Below are 27,550 nucleotides of genomic sequence, written 5' to 3' on the forward strand. Positions count from 1 at the left end.
CGACTCACTGTATTAACCATGGAGGAGCTGACCAACTAATAATCCCTTTGTGCCCATGCACAGAGAGGCAACTGTTCAAATAAAACTGGAACCTTTCAACAGCAATAAACATTGATCCTTCATTTTCGATGGTGATTGCACTCCCAGGGGGAGAACTTCGGGGCCACAAACTTTCAAAAGTAGCAAAAATTTGCACCGGGCGCTAATCATTTTCTACTTTAAAAAAATTCGGGGGTAGTGCTCCAGGAAGGAAGTGGAGGGCTAAATCAAGCTCCCCACTTCTTCCCTCAGCACACGAGGCAGCAGGCGGGGTAGTGAGTGGAGCAATGCTGTACACTGGGCCGTGCAGCACTGCCGCGTTGAAAGGCTCCTTCCCTCCCTTTAAGAGAAGAGCCATCGCTGCAGGCTCTGCAAAATAAAAACTTACTTCCCCCGATGGAAGCCATGATCCAGCTCGATCAGTCCAAAAACATCATCATAGGCAGTCCCTCAAAGCGAGAATGACTTGTTTCACAGGTGTTTCAATGAAGGACCTAATATTCCAGATCCCGAACTACATGTTGAAAGGTGGAAGATGCGTGTGTGTGGATTTTTTTAATGCACACCAGCCACCACATGGGCCTGACAGAGCTAGGTCTTCGTCCAGTGGCAAGGATTAACCAAGACGACTGGAGACCAGCTCTGCAGCACGGACATATCACAGTGTGGGCTGGCCTGTGCTGCCCCTGGGCCCTCGCCTCTCCTGGGCCCCGATCACGTTGCTCTGCAATCTCTCGCTGTTCCTTCGCCCTGACCTCGCCGCTCCTGATGTATCTGTCCGCGTTCCAATCAGCGACCTGAATTTGGATGAGGCCAAATCCAGTCGTCCTCTTCGCAGCTGTCGCGCTCCTGCAGCAGCCGCACTGCTCCCTGCAGTGGCACGCCACTGCACGTTGCTCTCTCTAATGGCCCCGGCTGCTGATGGTCTTGCAGGCCGGCACCGCAATGATTTCTGGGCTGGGCCACCACACGTTGCTTCCCCCTAATGGCCCCAGCCTGCTGATGGTCAAGACCAGACCAAGCAGAGTGCCGGGCAGATCGATCAAGGGCAAATTTTTTATGAACTTACCTCGGCTACCTCGCTTTTAAGCATCGCCCCTGAAACACCCAGCCTCCCGATGGATGCCCCCTGCAGCTGTCGGTGTTGTCGACTGGCGATGCTGCAGGGGGCGGGACCCATGTTCGGGTCCGGGGAGCAACTGGGGCGATGCGCACGGCGGTGACATCATGATCTCCGGGCGAAAGAGATCTGGGCGCAATGCCATAACACCACCACAAATCCCCCGCTGAATATGGCAGGAGTTGATGTATTCGCCGCGCCCGGTCGATACGTGGTAAGTGCCCTGTTATCACCCCTCAGAGGCAATAACGGGAGGCACTAAGGAGGCCAATTTCTAGGCCCCAGTATCTCTCCATTCATCTCCTATGCACCGCAGTTGCATTTTATGATATTTGTCCCAAATGATTCTTGGTTTGCCATGAACCTACTGGAAAATTTTCTGATGACTACCTCACTGAAATTTCATCCAAAACCCATATATCTCAACCTACTTTACTGCTGCTTTCTGTCATACAAGACAATAAATAAACCAGGACAGGTTTGCAGCTTTTTACCACATGCTTTGACATCTGAACAGATAATGGATTTGGTCTGAGATTTTATTCCAAGACAGTCATTATCACTGTTATAACACTGCGATATTCACCTTAGAAGAGTTGTCTAGACCATTATTTCAATTCCCTTTTTCTCTCAACATAATTAAACGCGCCATTACACCTGTACATAAATGGTCTTGTTCCTAACAGACTGAGAAATCTAATGAAGCACTTCATGGAATTTCTGCGATTAAACACCATAGACTATAACACAACAGTGTGTAACAAAAATTAAACTTGGGAAGCAATTGTGAAAATAGAGAGAATGGTAACATAGTGGTTAAATTATGGGACGAGTAATCCAGAGGCCTGGACTAATGATCCAGAGACGCGAGTTCAAATCCCACCACGGCAGCTGTGGAATTTAAATTCAGTTAATTAAATAAATCTGGAATAAAAAGCTACTAGCAGTAACGGTGACTATGAAACTACTGGCTTGTCGTAATAAACCCATCTGGTTCACTAATGTCCTTTAGGGAAGACAATCTGTCTATGTGACTCCAAATCCACAGCAATGTGGTCGACTCTTAACTGCCCTCGGAAATGACCCAGCAAGCCACTCAGTTGCAACAAACCGGTACAAGAAACAACAGTAAGAATAAAACCTAATGGACCATCTGGCATCGACCTCAGCATCGGCTACGGATACGACAACGGCACACCCAGCCCAATCGACCTCCTCACTAACATCTGAGGACGTGTGCCAAAATTGGGAGAGCTGTCCCACAGACTAGTCAAGCAACAGCCTGACATAGTCATACTCACAGAATATACCTTTCAACCAATGTCCCAGACCCCTCCATCACCATCCCTGGGTATATCCTATCCCACCGGCAGGACAGACCCACCAGGGGTGGCAGCACAGTGGTGTACAGTCGGGTGGGAGTGGCCCTGGGAGTCCTCAAAACTGACTTTGGACCCCATGAAGTCTCATGGCTTCAAGTCAAGCATGGGCAAGGAAACCTCCTGCTGATTACCACCTACCGCCCTCACTCAGCTGATGAATCAGTGCTCCTCCATGTTGAACACCACTTGGAAGGAGCACTAAGGGTAGCAAGGGCAAAGAATGTACTCTGGGTGAGGGACTTCAATGTCCATCACTAAGAGTGGCTCGGTAGCACCACTACTGACCGAGCTGGCCAAGTCCTGCAGGACTTGGCTGCCAGACTGGGTTTGCAGCAGGTGGTGAGAGAACCAACACGAGGGAAAAACTTACTTGACCTTGTCCTCACCAATTTACTTGTCGCAGATGCATCTGTCCATGACAACATTGGTAGCAGTGATCACCACACAGTCATTTTGGAGACAAAGTCCCATCTTCACACTGAGGACACACACTCCATCTTGTTGTGTGGCACTGCCACCATGCTCAATGGGATAGATTCAGAACAGACCTAGCCGTTCAAAACTGGGCATCCATGAGGCAGTGTGGGCCATCAGCAGCAGCAGAATTGTATTCCACCACAATCTGTAACCTCATGGCCTAGCATATCCCTCACTCTACCATTACCATCAAGACAGGGGACCAACCTTGGTTCAATGAGGAGTGCAGAAGAGCAAGCCAGGAGCAGCACCAGGCATAGCAAAAAATGAGGTGCCATCCTGGGGAAGCTACAACACAATTACATTGATGTGAAGCAGTGGAAGCAGCATGCTGTAGACACAGCTAAACGATCCCACAATCAATGGATCAGATCAAAGCTCTGTAATTCTGTCACATCCAGTCGTGAATGGTGATGGACAATTAAATAACTAACAGGAGTAGGAGGCTCCATTAATATCCCCATCCTCAATGATGGTGGAGCCCAGCACACACGTGCAAAAGATAAAGCTGAAATGTTTTTAACCAACTTCAGCCAGAAGTGCTGAGTGGATGATTCATATTGGCCTCCTCCTGAGGTCCCCACCATCACAGAAGCCAGTCTTCAGCCAATTTGATTAACTCCACATGATATCAAGAAATGGCTGAGCAAACTGGATACAGCAAAGGCTATGGGCCCGACAACATCTCAGCTGTCGTGCTGAAGACTTGTGTTCCAGAACTAGCCGCACCTTTAGCCATGCCGTTCCAGTACAGCTACAACTCTGGCACCTTCCCGACAATGTGGAAAACTGTCCAGGTGTGTCCTGTCCACTAAAGCAGGACAAATCCAATCCAGCCAATTACCACCCCATCAGTCTACTCTCAATCAATGGAAGATGTTGTCGACAGTATTATCAAGCGGCACTTACTGCTCACCAATGCTCAGTTTGGGTTCTGCCAGGACCACTCAGCTCCAGACCTCACTACAGTCTTGGTCCAAACATAGACAAAAGAGCTGAATTTCAAAAGTGAGGTTAGAGTGACTGCCTTTGACATCGGCAGATTTTGACTGAGTGTGGCGTAATTGAGCCCTAGTAAAATTGAAGTCAATGGGAATCAGAGGGAAAACTCTCCACTGGCTGGAGTCATACCTAGCACAAAGGCAGATGGTTGTGGTTGTTGGAGGTCAATCATCTCAGCCCCAGGACATCGCTGCAGGAGTTCCTCAGGGCAGTCTCCTTGGCCCAACCATTTTCTGCTACTTCATCAATGACCTTCCCTCCATCATAAGGTCAGAAGTGGGAATGTTCGCTGATGATTGCACAGTGTTCAGTTCCATTTTCAACTCCTCAGAAAATGAAGCAGTCTATGCCCGCATGCAGCAAGACCTGGACGACATTCAAACTTGGGCTGATAGGTGGCAACTAACATTGGCGCCACATAAGTGCCAGACATCGACCATCTCCAACAAACAAAAGTCGAACCACTGCCCCTTGACATTCAATGGCATTACCATCGCCAAATTCCCCACCATCAACATCCTGGGGCTCACCATTGACCAGAAACTTAACTGGACCAGCTACAAAAAAATTGTGGTAACAAGAGCAGGTCAGAGGTTGGGTATTCTGTGACAAGTGTCTCACCTCCTGACTCCCCAAAGCCTTTTCATCATCTACAAGGCACAAGTCAGGAGGTTGATGGAATACTCTCCACTTGCCTAGATGAGTGCAGCTCCAACAACGCTCAAGAAGCTCAACATCATCCTGGACAAAGCAGCCTGCTTGATCAGCAAACCATCAACCACCTTAAACATTCATTCCCTCCACCACTGACACACCGTGACTGCAGTGTGTACCATCTACAAGATGCACTGCAGCAACTCGCCATGCCTTCTTCGGCAACACCTCCCAAACCCGCGACCTCTACCTCCTAGAAGGACAAGGGCAGCAGGTGCATGGGAGCATCATCACCTGCAAGTTCGCCTTGAAGTTACACACCATCCTGACTTGGAAATATATCGCCATTCTTTCATCGTCACTGGGTCAAAATCCTGGAACTCTCTCCATATCACGGACCGCTCGCCACCTTCTCAGGGGAAATTAGGGATGGGCAATATATTGGTGGCCACCAGCAATCCTCGAATAAATGTTTTTTAAACTAATTGTGAACTTCTTACATTATTTTATATAAAGTTCAGTAAATGTGTCCTTGAATGAAAGACTCACACAGACACAATGTAAACTGACATTTCCAAAGTTGTCCAGAATTTGCGGTCGGGATGACGGTGAACTGGCAGTGTTTGACGTCATTTTGCCTTTGAAACTGATTGCAACTTCAGGATTTAGCACATGCACAGCCAAATGCAGAAATCCTGAAGTTTCGGTCTGTCATTCATTGCTCCTCCATAGGCTGCACTGTGCTTACCCCCTCGAGCTGGCAATCAGTGAAATCTCTCAAATCAGGGAAACTGCCGAAAACGTTGGATCTTCCGCAGTAATTACGCAATAAAATTCCCCGCAACGCTTAAGAGTGAGATAGATAGATTTCTCGAAAGAAAAGGCATCAAGGGGTATGGGGAGAAAACGGGAATATGATGTTGAGATAGAGGATCAGCCATGATCATATTGAATGGCGATGCAGACTCGAAGGGCGGAATGGCCTACTACTGCTCCTATTTTCTATGGGCCCAAGTTTCCACATGATTTGCGCCTGATTTTTAGGAGCAACTGGTGGAGAACGGACTATCTTAGAAATCGCAATTCTCCATATTTTTTTTTCTGCAGTTCTAGTCAGTTAGAACAGTTTCACTTTGGAACAGAATTTTTTCTTCAAAAGGGGGCATGTCCGGCCACTGACACCTGATTTGAAAGTTTCCACAGTGAAAACGTACTCCAAACTAACTTAGAATGGAGCAAGTGAAGATTTTTGTAGAACTGAAAAAACCTTGTCTACACATTAAAAAATCAGGCGCAGGTTACAAATTAGGCGTCCAGAACGAGGTGGGGGGGGGGGGGGGGGAAGGGAAGTCATTAAATTCTACAATAAATCCTTATTTATACTTATACAAATATTATACAAATAAATCCAACCTGAATAAAAATTTATAAGCAAAGAAAAGGTTAAATAAACCATCTTCCTACCTGTGTGAAAGTGCTTCAGCCAGGGAGAATGCTGCAGGAAGCCTCACAAGTTGAGGCAGCCGTTCGTTCCCAATGGCAGGGGGGGAGGAGGCAGCCGTTCCCGACGGCGGGTGGGGGGGGGGGAGGGAGGGAGTGTGGGCCCGACCGACCGACCGACCAAATGCAGCAGGGGAGGAGGAAGCCGTTCCAGACGGTGGGCGGGGGGGGGGGAAGGAGACAGTGAGAAGGCTGCAGGAAGCCTCACAAGTTGAGCAGCCATTCCCGACGGCAGGGGGGCGGGAGGCCGTCGGAAAACGGCTGCCTCAACTTTCTGAGGCTTCCTGCAGCCTTCTCACTGCTGCAAGAAGCCTCAGTGCTGATCATGGAAGGGCAATGTGCTTTTATTAAAAAATGTTCAAAAATTAAACAGCTACAAAGAACTACAAAAATGGCCGAGTGCCAATGTTTCCTTCAAACTGCGCGTGCGCGAACGCTCCAACGCGCATGCGCAGGGTTGCCGGCAGGAAAAAAACTAATTTAAATGGTACCCGCCCCCTCCCACTTACAAAATCGGCGCGAGTGGTAGGCTCCGCCCCCCTGGGCGCCGCGCCAAGCAGACATGGAGCTGCAGGGCGCTCCAGAATCGCGCGTTTTTTTTCCGGTGCCGTTTTCGACGCAAGAAACGGGCGCTCAGCTCGGAGGGGCGCCCATTTTGTAGCGTGTGGAAACTTGGGGCCTATGTTTCTATGTAAAAGCTAGACCCAAAGGGATTAGGTGTAACTGGAATTTTAACAGCTTATTGATTGCTTAACAAAGGTTATGGCCCTGAAGAAACTTTAAAAAATATATACTTCTTTAATGTTTGTTCCTCTTTATCTCAGGTGTGCCTTTTCCCCAGGTGATAGTCCCAATCTTTGTTTTGCTTTCACTAACATTTTTAAAAAGATAGAATTTTAAGAGCTTACTCACTTCTTTGTTCGCTGTCTGTAAGAATTGATTGGCTGCTTAGACAGTCTGTTGACATCACAGCAGCTCGCACTATGGGATTCCCACTCTACTACGTTGATTATATTTACACTTTGGAAAACCCGAAATTCGACACAGAGATCGAGGCCAGCGGCAAACGCCTTTGCAAATTCCAGGCCTTTATGAACAGGCACATCTGGGTTGTGGCAGGCAGATGTGTAGGCACATCCAAGCCCATAGCTCAGGGGGAAGGTCATGCCATATTTGTGATGTAGCCTCCCCGCTCTCCCATTTTGAATAGGCTTCAAGCACAGGAAAAGTTTGTCCAAAGGACTTAGCTTGTAGTTTGCTGGGGAAATCCAACAAGGGAGCAGCATTTAAAGGACTGCCGCTCAACATAAATAAGGGGGCCGAATTTGGTCAAGACCATTGCTCGCCCAAGTGCCGCCCAAAGTGCCGCCAATGGCCGCCGAGGTATCAGACAGTACTTTCGGCAGGGTTTTCATCACCAAGGTCCCTTGAAGGTCAGGGGGCGGCAAATGAGGGACCAATTTGGGCAGCAGCTGGCGGAAGCTCTCATTCTCGGTGGCAGAGGCACTTGCTGCCCAAGTGCAACTGAGGATGGAGTCTGGTCCACGGAGGATTGAGGACCTAAAAATAAAAATCATTAACAAAAAATACAAAAACTATCAGAAGACCTTCAGGGGACCCTATCAAGGTAAGTCGCTGTGAAAAAGACAAATAAAAAATGTTCATTAACCTTTTTTCTACGATCCTTCCACTTACCGTCGGGGACAGAACAGCCTCCAGCCAGCGATCCACCCCTGTTGTGCCTCCAACTCCCACCCGCACCAATCTGGCATCTCGGCAGTTGGGAGTCTACTTACGCCACTCGGCCGTCCACTGACCTCGGCAGGTGTTTCCCGGCAGTTCTCCCCACCCGCCCACTCCAGGCCACGTCGAAAGTGGCACTGGGCGGATGTTGCAGAGGACTGTCGGCGGCAGAGGCAGTAAGTTGATCAATTTCAGCCCCATGGAATTTGAGATGGCAGTGGCAGAAAATTGGGCTACTTGTTCATTATGGAATAATGAAAACAGGCGGGCAATACTGGTCCCTTTAATATCGAAGAGTTGGAGATCCTGCTGCAGGATGTGCACCAAAGAAGGATGGGGCCATTTGGGGCCGAAGGCCACACTTCAGTAAAAGCACAGGTTAAAGCTGCATGGAGGGAGGCCAATGAAAAAGTCAACACAGTCATCAAGCTCACTCGTACTTGGATATAAATGAGGATGCAGTGTGATAGCAGGAACTGGGTGAAGGTTCTTCTGGTCCTCACTGGACACATTTCTTGTGAGGCCCATCAAGCATTGCACAAATCCCACAGCCTTGAGGAGGTAATATTTCAAATATTTTTCACAAACTATTGCCCTTTTGGGCACACACTCTCATTGTGCCTAACCTGCCTGGCATTTTTCCAAGCACACTTGGCTGAACTGCCAGAGTCCAGATGGCTGCGCCTATGGGAATAATAGGGCACTTGAGAGAATTCCAGTGTGACCGTGAAAGTTTTGGAGCGTATGTGGAGCGGCTAGAAACGTTTTTCACCGCAAATAGTATCATCGAAGTCCCCGATTATAAAAACCATAACTGGGTGGTGTTGGAAAGAAAACGGGCTATTTTCTTAATGGAATCAGGGCCCGAGGTATATGAAACCCTGAAAAATTTGCTTGTGCCTGTCAAGACAAAGGACACATCACTTAAGCAGATTCTCAGCACTACAGTCCTAAGACCCTGGAAATTGCTGAAAGTTATTGTTTCGGAATACAATATCAGTTGACCGACGAAAGTATCTGTGAGTATATTATAGCATTAAAAAAGCTATCTATTCACTGTAATTTCGGAAACTTACAGGACCGAGCATTGCGTGAGCGCTGTGTGGGATGAAAAATGATGCGATCAGAAGAAAGTTATTGACAACTCCTAACTTGACTTTTGATTTAGCTTGTCAGACAGCTATGTCAATGGACATGGCCGACCAATATTCCCGAGAATTTCATACCATTTCCAGTCGTCAGACAACCAAGGTGTATCGCCTGCCGGTTAAAAGTAAAAGGCAGTTGGGCCCCAAGGTCTCAGCAACTGGCAAGGGTAACAGAGCATTGAAGTCATGTTTTCGGTGCCTGGGACAACACATTGGTCAAAGTTGTCCATATGTGAAGGCAAAGTGTTTCTTCTGCAGAAAAACTGGGCATCTTGTGAAGGCATGCCGACTGAAGAATAAACCAACTTTCAAGGCTATAAGTAGAAATCCCCAGACACGACATGGCATGGAAGAAAAACAACAGGACGAGGAGGTTTTAGAGCTACACATCATCAGGAGCACGAGGGTATCTAACAGTGATTCGAAACGTATCATCGTCCATGTAGATGTTGCAGGAACCAAGATACCCATGGAAATCGACACTGGTGCATCCGTGAGTGTAGTACCGGAATCGCTATACCTCGACAAATTGCGTGATTTCCCATTGGAGAAATCCAAGATAGATCTGCGAGGCTACTCGGGAGAGAACATTACTGTGGTAGGTTGTATCATCATACCAGTGAAATACAAGGATCAATTTCAGAGCTTGCCTCTCTTAGTAGTGGCAGGAAACAAGCCTGCCTTACTAGGATGAAATTGGTTGGGATCACTGAAGCTGGATTGGAGTGAGATTTTTCATGTTGAAATCAGATTTGAATCAAGGGATGATGTCATCAAAAAGTATCCGAAGATCTTCTGCGAAACATGCAGTCCGATCCAAGGCTTCAAGGTGAATGTCAGGGTACAGAAGAACGCTAGGCCAGTTTACTGCAAGCCACATCCCGTACCATATGCACTCAAGAAAAAAGTTGAGCAAGAACTCAAAAGATGAGAGACAGAGAACATTATCTCTAAGATAGATCTATGAAATTGAGTTACACCCATTGTTGTTGTACATAAGTCAGATGGTATGGTAAGGTTGTATGGTGATTATAAAGTAAATGTAAACCAGGTTCAAGAGGGTAATCTCCCCAATACATTGCCAAACGTAAAAGATTTGTTCACAACACTGAGAGGTGGTCAGATCTTCTGAAAGTTGGATCTTCTGAATGCCTACTTACAACTTGAGCTAGATGAGGAGTCCAAGTCATGCTTGACTAGAAATACTCATCTGAGCCTATATCGATTTAATAGGCTACCATTTGGAGTGTCTTCCGCCCCCGCCATATTCCAAGGGGTGATGAATCAGATTTTGCAAGGTATTGAAAGGTTAGTATGTTATTTAGATGACATACTAATTTCAGCAAACAGGCAAATTCATAATAACATATTGAATTAAGTCCTCAAACGGCTAAAGAAGCACAGAGTACGGGTGTGAGTTATTTCAAAACTGTGGTGTGCTTAGGGTACAGAGTAGACAAAGATGGTTTATATCCAACCAAGGGAAAGCTGGATACAATCAGAAATGCACCCACTCCCAAGAATGTCACTGAGCTTCGATCATTTTTGGGTCTTTTGAACTATTATGGGAAGTTCCTACCAAATTTGGCTAGTGTTACAACCACTGAATGAACTATTGAAAAAACAGGTCCATTGGAAGTGGTCAAAAGAATGCGACACAGCATTCAAGGAGTGTAAAAGCCAATTGGTAGAGAGCACCATGTTAGTTCGCTATGACGTATCTAGGGAGATCAAACTAGTATGTGACACCTCTCCGTATGGAGTTGGAGCCGTGATCTCTCATGTACTACGTAATGGGGAGGAGCGATCAATTGCTTTTGCTTCATGCACTCTCAGTGCCAGTGAGCATAATTATGCGCAAATCGAAAGGGAAGCTTTGGCATAAATTTTTGGGGTCAAGAATTTCCACAAATACTTGCATGGTCATAAGTTTACCATCGTTACAGACTATAAGCCCCTGACAGCAATCCTCCATCCAAAGTCCCCAGTGTTACCTGCCCCAGGCTCCACTCACACAGACATCACCACCATCACACCTCTTGCACAAATACAGCCACCCCATTGGCCAGCACCCATTCATGACTCTGTCCTTTCACTTCTGTCCCTTCCTCTGACCTGCAAGCAGATGCAGTAAATCTGAAATGACAGCATAAATTGCTGGAAATACTCAGCTGGTCAGGCAGCATCTCGACCTGAGACGTGACTCTGTTTTTCTCTCCATGGATGTTGCCTGACCTGCTGAGTACAGGCAGCATGTTCTGTCTTCTCAAAGGCCTTCATTTACCATCCAAGCCCTTGCAAGCATCCAGCAGCACTCCCTACACATCCATTGCCGCAAGCCACCACTTCACTTAAATCAACCTACCACCAATCCATCCCCATTCTAGAAGGCCATTTTGGACAGTCGGCGAAGCTCTTCAGCGATCTCCCCTCAGCCTTGATGACCGATGGCGAAATGCTTGGAAGATCTGCGACATACGGAATGGATTCCTTATGGAGGACCCCACAGTACAACCTGTCGGATCAAACATTCCCCCGCAAACAGTGGACAACCATCAACTACCTCAGAACTGGGCATGGTAGATGCTGCCACCTTCTCCATAGCATCCCCATTATGCAACTGTGGAGCTCCTTATCAGACCCTGGAGCACATCATTGAACACTGCCCTCAGAGGAAATTTGCAGGCAGCCTACAAGATACCCATGCTGTTACACCGGAAGCTTTGGCCTGGATATCCAACTTGGAGATTGGTGTTTGATTTGTTTTGTTACTACCATACGAAAGAAAAGAAAGAAGAGACTAAAAATTTTTTTAAAACAAAAATGGCAGCCATCGCAGGACCTGCCAGTAGTTGGTGAAAGAGCAGTGGCCGATGTTTTAGCGCCATTTAATGGCATTCCGGGATGGTGCGAAGTCCATGAATTTCTACCCCAAAATATTAAGTCAACCTCATTTGACTCCTTATAGACATTGCATCATGGAACCAACATGCTGACTTTTAAACAAATGTGCAGCCTCCAAATTAAATGTAATTTTAAACCTAAAAGAGCAAAAAAAAAACAAGAAGCCAAGGCCAAATATTCTGTCCCATTTCTCTCCTCAAGAGAAAGCAGATATTTTTGGTATCATTTATAATCTAATTTTAAATACAGCTATGTTTCTTTTGGAAGAGTATGCGACAGATAGAAAAACCTTCCGGGCAAATTATATTCCACAAATTTAGCTCTTTGACGTTATCTTTTAAGAATTAGAAGGTAAATAGCAACAACGCAAATTCTAATCACGCAGTATTCATCCCTGGAATAATGGTCTTTCTGAAGTTCCTGTCCATTAACGCATCACCTTCCAAAACACTCTCATAACAACTAAGCTCTTTCCGTCAAATAAATAAGTGAATAAATAAAACAAGTCAAAACATGTGCAGGACGCCAGGTGATTTAATCCTTGGATAGTATCAAAAAAAGTCTCATAGGTCCTGCAATGGTTAGCTTTGGCTCACCCTTGCCTCTGAGTCAGAATGTTGAGGGTTCACAGAAACATAGAAACATAGAAAATAGGTGCAGGAGTAGGCCATTCGCCCCTTCGAGCCTGCACCGTCATTCAATGAGTTCATGGCTGAACATGCAACTTCAGTACCCCATTCCTGCTTTCTCGCCATACCCCTTGATCCTCCTAGTAGTAAGGACTACATCTAACTCCTTCTTGAATATATTTAGTGAATTGGCCTCAATAACTTTCTGTGGTAGAGAATTCCACAGGTTCACCACTCTCTGGGTGAAGAAGTATCTTCTCATCTCAGTCCTAAATGGCTTACCCCTTATCCTTAGGCTGTAACCCCTGGTTCTGGACTTCCCCAACATTGGGAACATTCTTCCTGCATCTACCCTGTCTAAACCTGTCAGAATTTTAAACGTTTCCATGAGAACCCCTCTCAAATTGTCTGAACTCCAGTGAATACAAGCCCAGTTGATCCAGTCTTTCTTGATATGTCAGTCCCGCCATCCCGGGAATCAGTCTGGTGAACCTTCGCTGCACTCCTTCAATAGCAAGAACGTCCTTCCTCAAGTTAGGAGACCAAAACTGTACACAATACTCCAGGTGTGGCCTCACCAAGGCCCTGTACAATTGTAGTAACACCTCCCTGTCCCTGTACTCAAATCCCCTCGCTATGAAGGCCAACATGCCATTTGCTTTCTTAACCGCCTGCTGTACCTGCATGCCAACCTTCAATGACTGATGTACCATGACACCCAGGTCTCGTTGCACCTCCTCTTTTCCTAATCTGTCACCATTCAGATAATAGTCTGTCTCTCCGTTTTTACCACCAAAGTGGATAACCTCACATTTATCCACATTATACTTCATCTGCCATGCATTTGCCCACTCACCTAACCTATCCAAGTCACTCTGCAGCCTCATAGCATCCTCCTCGCACTGCCACCCAACTTAGTGTCATCCGCAAATTTAGAGATACTACATTTCATCCCCTCGTCTAAATCATTAATGTACAATGTAAACTGTCATGTATTCAACCAGCATTGTAACCCATGTATAAACTGACCTAAGTTGTACACCGTGAGATCACTGACCACTAGGTGGGAGACACTCCTAACCTGGACCTTCAGGTACAAAAGGGGAAGCTGCACCCACCTTCATCACTTGAGTGCTAAGGAATAAAGGACAGGTCACAGACTGACCTTCTCTCAAGCATGGGCCTCGTGTGCATTTATACTGTGTAGTAAGGACGTATCAATGGCGACAAGAAACTGGGATTTAAACCACGCGAGCATGGCCACTAGCAGAACAGACGAGAGGTACTGTGTTAAGGAATGGTTGGGACAGAGATTCAACATTGTTAAAGCAGCACACAGTTCTCTAGGCAGACAAGGGCAGTCAGGCATGCCCCAACATGTAGTCGAACCCAGAGGGGGAGTTCGACAGAGACAATGGCAAGCTGAACGGCGATTCACGCCATTACAAGGGACAATGCGGCCAGTAATGGGGCCATCAACACCTGTTAATGGTGCACTCAAGGACATTAACAGGGGCAGTCAGGGACGATCGACTGGTAAGGGACCTTTTGTTTCAAACCGCAACTCATGCTGGAGGCGTGGAGGCATACATTCAGCCGGAGTTTGCAGAGATGAGCAAAATACCTGCAGAAATTGCAGAAATGGACACTGGGGGAAATCGCTGGAAGCTGAAGTTCAGCGAGTTCATGTGGAGCACGTATACAGTTCATACACCAGGATGCCACCGATAATGATGAAAGTGCTCCTCAATGGCATCCCAATATCAATGGAGTTAGACACGGGTGCCAGCCAGTCCCTGATGGGTATCAAACAGTTCGAAAAGTTGTGGCCGTCCAAGGCCAGGAGGCCAAAATTATCGCCGATTGACGCACAGCTACGGACTTACACAAAGCAGATCATTCCGGTGCTAGGCAGCGCCACGGTAGTCGTGACCCACAAAGATTCGGAGAACAGGTTGCCACTCTGGATTGTCCCAGGGGACGGTCCCGCACTACTGGGGAAGAGTTGGCTTGCTGTCGAACTGGAAATGGGGCGATGTCAATGCAATTTCCTCTGTGGAGCGAGTATCATGCTCACAGGTCCTGGACAAATTTGACTCATTATTTCAACCCGGCATTGGCACTTTCATGGGGGCCAAGATAGTGATTCACATAAATCCGGACGCCAGACCAGTACACCACAAGGCCAGAGCGGTGCCGTACGTGATGCGGGAAAAGATAGAAGGCGAATTAGACCGCCTGTTGAGGGAAGGCATTATCTCGCCAGTCGAATTCAGTGACTGGGTGAGCCCGATTGTGCCGGTGCTCAAGGCGGATGGGTCGGTCAGGATATGTGGCGATTACATGGCCACCATCAATCGGGTGTCACTCCAATACCAGTACCCGCTACTGAGAGCGGAGGACCTATTTGCGACGCTATCCGGTGGCAAACTTTTTTCAAAATTGGACCTGATCTCAGCTTACATGACCCAGGAGCTGGCGAGTGAGTCGAAGAAGCTGACCACCATCACGACACACAAGGGGTTGTTTGAGTACAACAGATGTCCATTCGGGATTCGCTCGGCCGCCGCGATCTTCCAACGAAATATGGAAAGCCTCCTCAAATCGATTCCAGGGACGGTGGTTTTTCAGGACGACATCCTAATTACGGGTTACGATACTGAAGAACACCTCCATGACCTGGAGGAGGTGCTACGCAGACTGGACCGGGTAGGTCTGCGACTGAAAAAGGCGAAGTGCGTCTTCCTAGCTCCAGAGATAGAATTCCTGGGAATGAGGGTAGCAGCAGACGGGATCAGCCCTACTGCATCCAAGACGGAAGCGATCCAGAGAGCACCCAGACCCCGTAACACGACGGAGCTGTGTTCATTCCTGGGGCTCCTGAACTATTTTAGCAACTTTCTTCCCAAATTGAGCACGCTGCTAGAGCCGCTACACGTGCTCCTACGCAAAGGTCGTGAATGGGTCTGGCGGGACAGCCAGGAAAGGGCTTTTAATAGAGCACGCAATTTGTTATGTTCCAACAATCTGTTAACGCTATATGACCCATGTAAGAAACTTGTGTTAACGTGCGATGCGTCGTCCTATGGTGTCGGGTGTGTGTTGCAGCATGTCAATGCCAAGGGTCAGTTACAGCCGGTAGCTTATGCCTCCAGGAGTCTGTCCCAGGCAGAAAGGGGCTACGGGATGGTAGAAAAGGAGGCACTCGCATGTGTATATGCGGTAAAGAAAATGCACCAGTACCTGTTTGGCAGGAAATTTGAGCTGGAGACAGATCACAAACCCCTAACGTCCCTTTTGGCCGACAACAAGGCCATAAATGCAAACGCATCGGCCCGCATACAGAGGTGGGCACTCACGTTAGCTGCCTATGACTACACAATTCGGCACAGACCGGGCACCGAAAACTGCACCGATGCACTCAGCAGGCTCCCACTAGACACCACTGAGGGGGCTACCGAGCATGCTGCTGAGATGGTCATGGCTGTTGAAGCTTTCGGAAGCGAAGGCTCACCCGTGACAGCCCGTCAGATTAAAGTCTGGACAAATAGAGACCCGCTATTGTCTCTAGTCAAGAAATGTGTCCTGAATGGGGACTGGGCAGCCACGTACAGGGCATGCCCTGAGAAATTTAAAACATTTCACAGGCGCAAGGATGAACTCTCGATTCAGGCCGATTGCCTACTGTGGGGAAACCGCGTAGTCATGCCCCAGATGGGCAGAGAGGTGTTCATCAGAGAACTCCACAATGGGCACCCGGGCATTGTCACGATGAAGGCAATTGCCAGGTCACACGTTTGGTGGCCAGGGATAGACGCAGATCTGGAACTTTGTGTTCGCAGGTGCAACACGTGTGCCCAGCTGGGCCATGCGCCCAGGGAAGCCCCCCTTAGCCCCTGGCCATGGCCCGCCAAGCCTTGGTCACGCATCCATGTGGACTACGCAGGTCCTTTCATGAGGAAAATGTTTTTGGTTGTAGTAGACACCTACTCCAAATGGATCGAGTGTGACATTTTAAATTCAAGCACATCCTCTGCCACGGTAGAAAGTCTACGGGCAATGTTCGCTGCCCACGGTCTACCGAACATCTTGGTCAGCGACAATGGCCCATGCTTCACAAGCACTGAATTCCAGGACTTCATGGCAGGCAATGGAATTAACCATGTTAGAACGGCACCGTTCAAGCCGGCCTCAAACGGCCAGGCAGAACGAGCAGTGCAGATAATCAAACAGGGGATGCTCAGATTCCAAGGGGGTTCCCGACAAACCCGCTTATCACGCCTCCTGTTGTCCTATAGATCCCGACCACACTCACTCACAGGGGTTCCACCCGCAGAGCTACTAATGAAAAGGACGCTCAAAACCCAATTATCCCTTATACACCCCACCATGAAAGAAATTGTCGAGAGCAGGCGCCAGTCACAATATCACTACCATGACAGGAATGCGAGGGCGCGATGTATTGATGTAAATGATCCTGTTTTTGTCCTCAACTACGCTGCAGGGCCCAAATGGCTCGCAGGCACTGTGGTTGCCAAAGAGGGAAATAGGATTCTGGTAGTTAAACTTACCAATGGACAAATCTGCCGCAAACATGTGGATCAAACAAAAAGGAGATTCAGCAACCCCATAGAAGAAGCAGAGGAAGAACACGATATAGAGTTCACTCCACCACAGGTGACCGAACACCGGAACCAAAGGGAGGAGAGCCCAATCACTGTGGGCAGTCTGGACAGGCCTGAGGCACCGCAAACAGCAGACACTCAGGCCAGCGCCCAACAACTGGAGCCCCAACTCAGGTGCTCTACAAGGGAGCGTAAACTACCAGAGAGACTCAACCTGTGATCCCAATAAGACTTTGGGGGGGGAGGTGATGTCATGTATTCAACCAGCATTGTAACCCATGTATAAACTGACCTAAGTTGTACACCGTGAGAACACTGACCACTAAGTGGGAGACACTCGTAACCTGGACCTTCAGGTATAAAAGGGGAAGCTCCACCCACCTTCATCACTTGAGTGCTAAGGAATAAAGGACAGGTCACAGACTGACCTTCTCTCAAACATGGGCCTCGTGTGCATTTATACTGTGTAGTAAGGACATATCATAAACAGCTGGGGCCCCAGCACAGAACCTTGCGGTACCCCACTAGTCACTGCCTGCCATTCTGAAAAGTACCCATTTACTCCTACACTTTGCTTCCTGTCGGTCAACCCGTTCTCAATCCACGTCAGCACACTACCCCCAATCCCATGTGCTTTAACTTTAATCTCTTGTGTGGGACCTTGTCGAAAGCCTTCTGAAAGTCCAAATACACCACATCAACTGGTTCTCCCTTGTCCACTCTACTGGAAACATCCTCAAAAAATTCCAGAAGATTTGTCAAGCATGATTTCCCTTTCACAAATCCATGCTGACTTGGACCTATCATGTCACCTCTTTCCAAATGCGCTGCTATGACATCCGTAATAATTGATTCCATCATTTTACCCACTACCGATGTCAGGCTGACCGGTCTATAATTCCCTGTTTTCTCTCTCCCTCCTTTTGTAAAAAGAGGGGTTACATTGGCTACCCTCCACTCCATAGGAACTGATCCAGAGTCTATGGAATGTTGGAAAATGACTGTCAGTGCATCCGATTTTCCAAGGCCACCTCCATAAGTACTCTGGGATGCAGACCATCAGGCCCTGGGGATTTATCGGCCTTCAGTCCCATCAATTTCCCTAACACAATTTCCCGACTAATAAGGATTTCCCTCAGTTCCTCCTTCTGACTAGACCATCTGACCCCTTTTATATCCGGAAGTTTGTTTGTGTCCTCCTTAGTGAATACTGTAACCAAAGTCCCACTCCAGAGACTTGAGCACAAAATCTAGCTTGACGCTCCAGTGCAGTGCTGAGGGAGTGTTGGAGGTGCCATCTTATGGAAGAGATGTTAACTGAGGCCCGGTCTGCCCTCCCAGGTAAGGGCAATAGATCTCTTGCCATTATTTTGAAGAAGAGCAGGGGAGTTTTCCTGAGTGTCCTGGCCAATATTTATCCCTCAATCAACATAACAAAGACAGATTATCTGGTCGTTATCAAATTGCTGTTTGTGAGATTTTGCTGTGTGCAAATTCACTGTTGCATTTATGTCAGCCATGGCTCAGTGGTAGAACTCTTGCCTCAGAGTTAGAAGATTGTGGGTTCAAGTCCCACTCCAGAGACTTGAGCACAAAAATCTAGGCCGACACTCCAGCGGAGTGCTGAGGGAGTGCTGCACTGTCGGAGGTGCTGTCTTTTGGATGAGACGTTAAACCGAGGCCCTGTCTGCCCTCACAGGTGAACGTGGACGATCCCATGGCACTATTTTGAAGAAGAGCAGGGGAGTTAACCCTGGTGTCCTGGCCAATATTTATCCCTCAATCAACAGAACAATAAGAAATTATCTGGTCATTAACACATTGCTGTTTGTGGAGTTTGCTGTGCGCAAGTTGGCTGCTGTGTTTCCTACATTACAACCGTAACTACATTCCAAAAGTACTTAATTGGCTGTAAAACACTTTGGGACGTTCGGTGGTCGTGAAAGGTGCTATAGAAATGCAAATCTTTCAAGTCTTTCTTTTTTCCTACATTACAACAGTAGCTAAACCTAAGTAGTAACTCATTGGCTGTAAAGCATCTTGGGACATCCTGAGGTCATGAAAGGCATATAAATGCAGGTTTTCCTTCTTTTTACAATCTCGTATTAAAGCAGAGATATGCAGTTAATGTGTTGGGTCTATCAAGTCACTGCCAAGTTCTTCTATACTGAAGGATGTTCGCTTCTCTAGGGAGCGACTCTTGTTACTTCTTCTTGAACTCCGTGACTAATTCTATTTATTTGAAGTTGTAAACATCGTCACGGACTGTTATATGAAAAAATTCTGTGCACGAGAAAGATATAAACATTCTAATTTTCTCTGGTGAATTCTGTGGGCCAACTGGGATGTGTTGAATGCACATATTGTTTCTGCTACAATCAGATAACATCTTGCCAAGATCCTCATTAACCACATTATATCGGTTATTAACATTTATTCTTTGAGTTAAATCAAACAAGTAAAGGATGTGGTTCAGAGTCCAGTTCTACAAGGAAACCGGCCATTCTGAATGATTTCAATGTTCCTCGAAAGGTCAAATAGGATTTGACTCTTTCTTCATGAGAATCAGTCTTTTCAGTCTGTACCAAATTGCATGCACAAAGATACAATTTTAATAAAATGGCTGCAGTTTGAATCCATAAACTCCAGTGTTTATTATACTGCAATTATGGCTCCTTATACATCTGCGATGATCATGTAAAAATGACTCACCTTTTCAGTGAGAGATTGGCCACAAGTTATCAGACGTTAGCTTATGGAACATTACACCTCACAATCTAGATTGCTTTCTCCTTTCAAAGTTGGTTTATTCATCCCCATTTAATTAGTCCACTGAGAGTCAGGAGCTGCTAGATTTTAATTGCATTTATTTGCTGCAGTTTTCGACTGATCTTTCAAAACATGTTATTAGCTTACACCAAGGCCTATGAATTGGCCACCGGAGCAACAAACTGGCACAGAGAACGACCCCTGCACTGGAAGGGGTAGGTCCAATGCTTACCCGATATTGGGCCTCGCACCTCATTTACATCATAAGAACATAAGAACATAAGAAATAGGAACAGGAGTAGGTCATATGGCTCCTCGAGCCTGCTCCGCCATTCAATAAGATCATGGCTGATCTGATTATGGACTCAGCTCCACTTCCCCATAACCCCTTATCCCCTTATCATTCAAGAAACCGTCTATTTCTGTCTTAAATTTATTCAATGTTCCAGCTTCCACAGCTCTCTGAGGCAGCGAATTCCACAGATTTACAACCCTCTGAGAGAAGAAATTTCTCCTCATCTCAGGTTTAAATGGGCGGCCCCTTATTCTAAGCTCATGCCCTCTAGTTCTAGTCTCCCCCATCAGTGGAAACATCTTCTCTGCATCCACCTTGTGAAGCCCCCTCATAATCTTGTACATTTCAGTAAGATCACCTTTCATTCTTCTGAATTCCAATGAGTAGAGGCCCAACCTACTCAACCTTTCCTCATAAGTCAACCCCCTCATCCCCAGAATCAACCTAGTGAACCTTCTCTGAACTGCCTCCAAAACAACTGCCTCCTTTCATAAATATGGAAACCAAAACAGCATGCAGTGTTCCAGGTGTGGCCTCACCAATACCCTGTATAGCTTCATCAAGACTTCCCTACTTTTATACTCCATCCATACATGAGACTTGCCGGTGAAGGCGATTTGAATTTCAGACTAGTGTGCCACTAGCAGCATCCCTCAAGTAGATCTTGGAAGAGGGGGGTAAGCGATAAGGGGGGTGGAGGGGAGCGTGGGGGGGAGAGGGGGTGGTGCGATCAGTGTCTGGCAGGAGGAGCACTCCTTTTTGGTGGCGGTCTTCAGCAGTCCCTTTAAGGATCACTGGCTTGGCCCATGCAGACCTGGTTTTCCTGAACATAACCGGCCTGTTGGCAGCTGAGTTCAGGGAAAACCAATTTGGAAAATGAGGCATCAACCAGGCCTACATAAGAATGTAAGAAATAGGAGCAGTAGTAGGCCATACGGCCCCTCGAGCCTGCTCCACTAGTCAATAAGATCATGGCTGATCTGATCTTGGCCTTAACTACACTTTCCTGCCTGCTCTCCATAACCCTTAACTCCCCTACAGTTCAAGAATCTGTCTATCTCAGCCTTGAATATATTCAATGGCCCAGCCTCCACAGCTCTCTGGGGTAGAGAATGCTGAGGATTCACAACCCTCAGAGAGCAAATTCCTCCTCATCTTCATCTTAAATGGGCGACCCCTCATTCTGAAACTATGCCCCCCAGGCCTCTTAGTTGCATGTGTAAAGGGCCCAACACCTGTTTCAGATGCGGGCCCTGGATGCCTCTTTTAGTGCCTATACCAATATGGCAGGCGGCGCACCCATGACTCAGAATGTGTGCGTGTACATCCCCCGCCATATTAGATGCTTTGGCCCCCATTTTATGCCTGTAAAAAGAGTGTTGTATCATCCAATTTCTAGGCCCATGAATCTTATGTTAGAAGGACAGAGATGTATCTGACCAACTACAACCCAATAATTTTGCTGTAATTTAAAGGCTCATTCGAAACATGCAGACAATCAGTCCTGTTCAGAAAACATTTTTGAGAAAATTAATCTGATTAGAAAACTCCTCGCAATCAACACAAAAAATTACTGAACTGGAATTTATTCTCAAGACAATTCGGATTTCTAAAAAGATAATTACAAAATAAAATGAGTTCCTGGAAGTCTTGGATGCTCTTCACATAAATCTTGTTAATACCAAGTAGTAATAAAGGCATCGATTTAAATTCACAGGTGCAGCCAATTTTAATGGCTGGGCCTCATTAGCATGCTGCTGGTAAATCCCGTCCAAATCATTCCAGCCTGCAAGTCAGTACGCAGTGGCTGCCGTGCCATTAAAAAGGAGCAGCAGCTGCCGGGAACTAATGGGAACATTCCCCGGCACTAAAGTGAGTCTTCAGGAGAAGGCTCCAACAGGGATCACAGTTGGGGGAGGTCCAAGGATTCCACTTTCTGTCCGACCACTTTGTTTGCTTAGTCCGAGGACTCACTCAATGCATCATTTGCGCTGTCATGTAGTGATAGGCCGTTGGAGGAAAAAAGTGTTTGAAGACCAAGACCTCAAACCAGGCACCAAGCTCATGGTCTACAGAGCAGCAGTGATAACCGCCCTCTTGTATGCTTCAGAGACATGGACTATGTACTAGGCAGCTCAAGGCACTGGAGGCGTACCACCAACGCTGCTGCCGCAAAATCCTGCAAATCCATTGGCAGGATAAGCGCACCAATGTCAGTGTTCTTTCTCAGGCCAACATCCCCAGCATCGAGGCATTGATTACACTCAATCAGCTCCAATGGATGGGCCACATTGTCCACATGCCTGATACAAGTCTCTCGAAACAAGCACTCTACTCCAAGCTTTGTCACGGCACGCGATTTCCAGGAGGGCAAAGAAAAGGCTTCAAGGATGTCCTCAAAACCTTGAAAAAATGTAATATCCCCATCGACTCTTGGGAATCCCTGGCCCAAGAACACTCAAATTGGAGGAGAAGCATCTGAGAAGGTGCCGAACACTTTGAGTCTCTTCGTCAGGAGCACACGGAAGCCAAGTACAAACAGTGGAAGAAGCGTACGACAAATCAAGCACCCCACCCACCTGTCCCTTTAACCACAACCTGTGGCAGAGTCTGTAGATCCCACATAGGACTGATTACTCACCTTAGAACCCATAATATTGGTGTGGAAGCAAATGATCCTCGACTCCGGGGGACTGTCGAAGAAGAAGAGTGTTAGGTGGTGCCACATTGTTTCCAATTTGTCCCACAAGTATATGTCGGCAGAATCGTGTACACGTGTAATACCAATGGAATTCTGAGACCAAGGACAAGTCTTGGTGTATAACAGATATTGTCACCATTACAGTTTGTTTCCCGTATGATTGAAGTTTTAAATTTTAATCTGCACTTTGAATAGATTTAGGGAACCAATATTTTAGCTCCAGTTTGTTCTTAAAGTGCTCCAACTTTATTATTTGATGAGTTAGATGTGATGATGAAAGGAAGGTGTCTGAGAGAAACCAGCAGGCCCCTGACCATATGAGCAGGCCCTGGCACATCTACTCCCACCGCCCTCTCCCCTCCAAAGATCACGAACAACTGCCTCCGCTTCCTGTGGGTCTGCACGGTGCCAGTAACAGAGCTTCAACCTCTGCAGCAAGCACAGCAGCAGGCAAAGTGCAACATTGCAACTGCGCTGCATTCAATGGCTACGCTATTGGCTCACTGACACTGTAATATCAGCCAATGTGCTGCTGACTAATCAAACAGATCTGATGCATCAATCTTGCACTTCGAGCTCCCTTCTCACTGAGTAGAATCACACTGCTGCTCCACGTCACCACTTTGCTACATTTTCCCCAGTACAAGAGGCTAGTCTTGGCTGCCATCTTTCTTTGTATTTGTTTCCAGGATTGAAGCAACACCGACAAGGCCATATTTATCACCCATCACTGCCTTTTCCGAGCAAATAGGGCTGTGCCACCATCTTTAGAGATTGTTTTTTGTACAACTGAATGGATAGCTAGGTTACTTGAGGGCATTATGAGTACACCATGTTGTGTGGACTGGAGTCACATGTAGGCCAGGCAAGATGGCGGTGGCAGGTTCCCTTCCCCAAAGAATATTATTGAACCAATTGAGGCTTTATGAGAATCCAACGGTTTTCATATGCCCAACCTGAAGCCTATCTAGGTGTCAGTATGTGTAATGGATTGATATATGAACTCCTTGGTATATGCGATTGTGAAGAGGTTTTCCATTATAACTCACAACCTGAATGTGTCCCCTGATGAAATGCAAGTATAAAAGCAACAACTTGTATTTATATAGCGCCTTTAACATAGTAAAACGACCCAAGGCGCTTCGCAGGAGTGTTACAAGACAAAATATTTGACACCGAATTACATAAGGAAAAATTAGGGCAGGTGACCAAAAGCTTAGTCAAAGAGGTAGGTTTTAAGGAGCGTCTTAAAGGAGGAAAGAGGGTTCAAGAGGCAGAGAGGTTTGGGCACGGAATTCTAGAACTTAGGGCCCAGGCAACAGAAGGCACTGCCACCAATGGTTGAGCAATTATAATCAGGGATACTCAAACAGACAGAATTAGAGGAACACTGATATCTCAGGGGGTTGTGGGACTGGAGGTTACAGAGATAGGGATGGGCGAGGCCATGGAAAGATTTGAAAACAAGGATGTGAATTTTGAAATCGAGGCGTTGCTTAATTGGGAGCCAATGTAGGTCCAAGCACAGGGGTGATGGGTGAATGGACTTGGGGCGAGTTAGGATGAACTCAAGTTTACATAGGGTAGAATGTGGGGGGTCAGCCATGAGTGCTTTGGAATAGTCAAGTCTAAAGGTAACAAAGACATGGATGAGGGTTTCAGCATCAGATGAGCTGAGGCAAGGGCGAAGACAGGTGATATTATGGAGGTGGAAGTAGGCGGCCTTAGTTATGCTGTGGATATGTGGTCGGTAGCTCATTTCAGGTGCATCCGAGGGGCAGCATGTAGATGAGAAATAGGAGGGGGTGCCAAGGATAGATCTTTGGGGGATCAAATAGGGGATGGGGGCCTGTGCACTACACCTTTCTTGCACAGACTCCGTTTTGTTCCATTTTGACATTGGTTTGGATTTTGGGTGAGATGCAAAGAGGTAGATTTTCAAATTACCACCCTGCTATAAAAATGGGCTTGCAATTCGGTCGCTTGTTATAAAATCCACCATATTGTCATCGCTACAGTTTTACCGCGCACAGCAAGTTGAAAATCTATCCCTTCGCCTCTCATCCAAACCATCCCCTTCACTCCTGCCCACCCGCTCCCCCCATGTAGCCTTTGGAAATACTGACACATGAATAACAGTTTCATGCCTTTCTAAAGGTTAGAACATTTTCTTCCCCAACTGCATGCCTGTCATTTTTCCTCCAAGAACAACTGGGTTGCACCCCAGAATCCAACTCCTCTACGATCACTCCCAGCATGACATGCAGCACAAAAAAGATTCAAATTATCTGACGTCACACAACACCATAATACCATTCTAGATCTGCTCACATCATTTATCCAGCTCATGGCCAACTTTTTGTCCATATCAGAAACCATTGACTGTCATTGGTAGCTCAGTGGGTAGCACTCTCGCCCCTGAGTCAGAAGGTTGTGGATTCAAGTCCCACTCCAAAATCTAGGCTGACACTCCAGTGCAGCGCTGAGGAAGTACTGCACTGTCAGAGGTGCGTCGGATGAGACGTTAGACCGAGGCCCGGTGTGCTCCCTCAGATCAACGTAAAAGATCCCATGGCACTATTCCGAAGAAGAGCAGGAGAGTTATCCCTGTTGTCCTGGCCAATATTTATCCCTCAATCAACATCACTTAAAAAAAGAACAGGGTTATCAGGTCATTATCACAATGCTGTTTGTGGGAGCTTGCTGTGTGCAAATTGGCTGCCGCGTTGCCTACATTACAATAGTGACTACACTTCAAAAAGTACTTCATTGGCTGTAAAGAGCTTCAGGACTTCCAGTGGTCGTGAAAGGTGCTATAGAAATGCAAGTCTTTTTCTTTTTATCCAATGTGGGATAAATGTCTATCTCTCCTGGCATTAAGTGAATTATGATGGGATCGTCTTGAGGAGCAAATGGAAGTCCACCAGTAAGTTAATACAAGATAAGCCTAAATTGACAATCAGCTCAGACATCTTGCATGGAATATGGATGATTTAAGCCTGGTGTAATAGGTTGTGGTCTTGTGGTTATAATCAAGGCAGTTGTTGGGGTAGAGAGAACTTTGCTCTGCATCTGGCCCATGATGTATCTAACCTGCACATGATTTATTCTGACAGAGGAGTGCCAAAGAAAAATTCCCAGCATTGACATCTGCCAAAATATTACTCAACTCCACTGATTTAGTTAGTTATATATGTTCACTTGGCTGACATTGTTGCATAGTCACCCATTGCTTCATCCTGATGGAAATAGAGACACAACATTCTACTGAAGCATTCTTTGAATAAGCTGAGAGGCGAAAGAAAACAAAGTAACATGAATAATGAGGCAGACATGGAGGTTTAAGCAACGCATGTCAGAAAGGAAACTGCATTAATCCTCATCATCCTCTGCCTCTTCCCAAAAGAGTCGATTAAGGAACCGCCTCAAGTCTTACACAATGAATGAGAGAGGAATGGAAGATGATTACAGACATTGTACGATGTATAAAGAAACACAGACCAGACTTCCCTAAATATATTAATGATGACCACTAATATTGGTATCCTGGTTGTCTCCTTATAGGCTAAACACTAACATATGTGCTAATAGCAGCAATTAAGGATAGTGTTCATTGTTGTGAAGTACAACATACCATGTGTATGTGTGATTATATATATATATATAGTGCACTCAGGAAGTGTGGGTCAGAGTATTGGGGCAGAGTATCAGTAGCTGTATCCCTTCGAGTTCAGCTCTTTCCTTGAAAATATTACTAATCAATAAAATATCCAGCAAATTATGAACTGCACCTTCTAAATTACAACTGTCTAGCCTTTGGCTCTCTATTCACCACAATACTTCTGTAGCCGTCAATCTGCTCAACCAATTCCTCATGTTGACCATTGATGCTCTTGGCCCCAGCAAAGCCTTTACTCCTTCCCATCTCAGTCGACCCCTGGGTCTGGCCCCTGTCTTTGTTCCTTCAAGTCCAAGGGGTGCAGACATGAGCATATCTGGCATGTAACTGCTTCAGCCATCCATCACCAGATCTGACTAGACCACACCAAGTAAGCTTTACTCTGCTTTCAGGGTCAGCTGTGACTCAAGGGTAGCACCCTCATCCCGAAGTCAGAAGGTTGCAGATTCAAGTTCCATGCCAGTGACTTGAGCACAAAATCTAGGCTGACAACTCCAGTGCAGTGCTGAGGGAGTGCTGCACTGTCAGAGGTGCTGATTTTCAGTTGAGACGTTAAACCGAGTCTACGTCTGCCATCTCACCAGCAGAGTTTTTCCAAGTATCCTGGCCAATATTTATCCCTTAACCATTCCTGGTCATTATCACATTGATGTTTGTTGGACCTTGATATGTGTAAATTAGCTGCCATGTTTCCCACAGTAGTGACTACACTTCAAAAGTACATAATTGGCTGTAAAGCTCTTTGGCACATCCTGAGATTGTGAAAGGTGCTAAATAAATGCAAAACTTTCTTCTTTCCTCTGCCAAATCCATCCATTACTCTAGTTTTTTTTCTCCACTGCCAACTATCTCCTTAAAGCGCTCTTCCCTGCCCGCTCCACCT

The sequence above is a fragment of the Pristiophorus japonicus genome, chromosome 13, assembly GCF_044704955.1.
Source record: "Pristiophorus japonicus isolate sPriJap1 chromosome 13, sPriJap1.hap1, whole genome shotgun sequence".
NCBI classification, from domain to species: Eukaryota; Metazoa; Chordata; class Chondrichthyes; family Pristiophoridae; genus Pristiophorus; species Pristiophorus japonicus.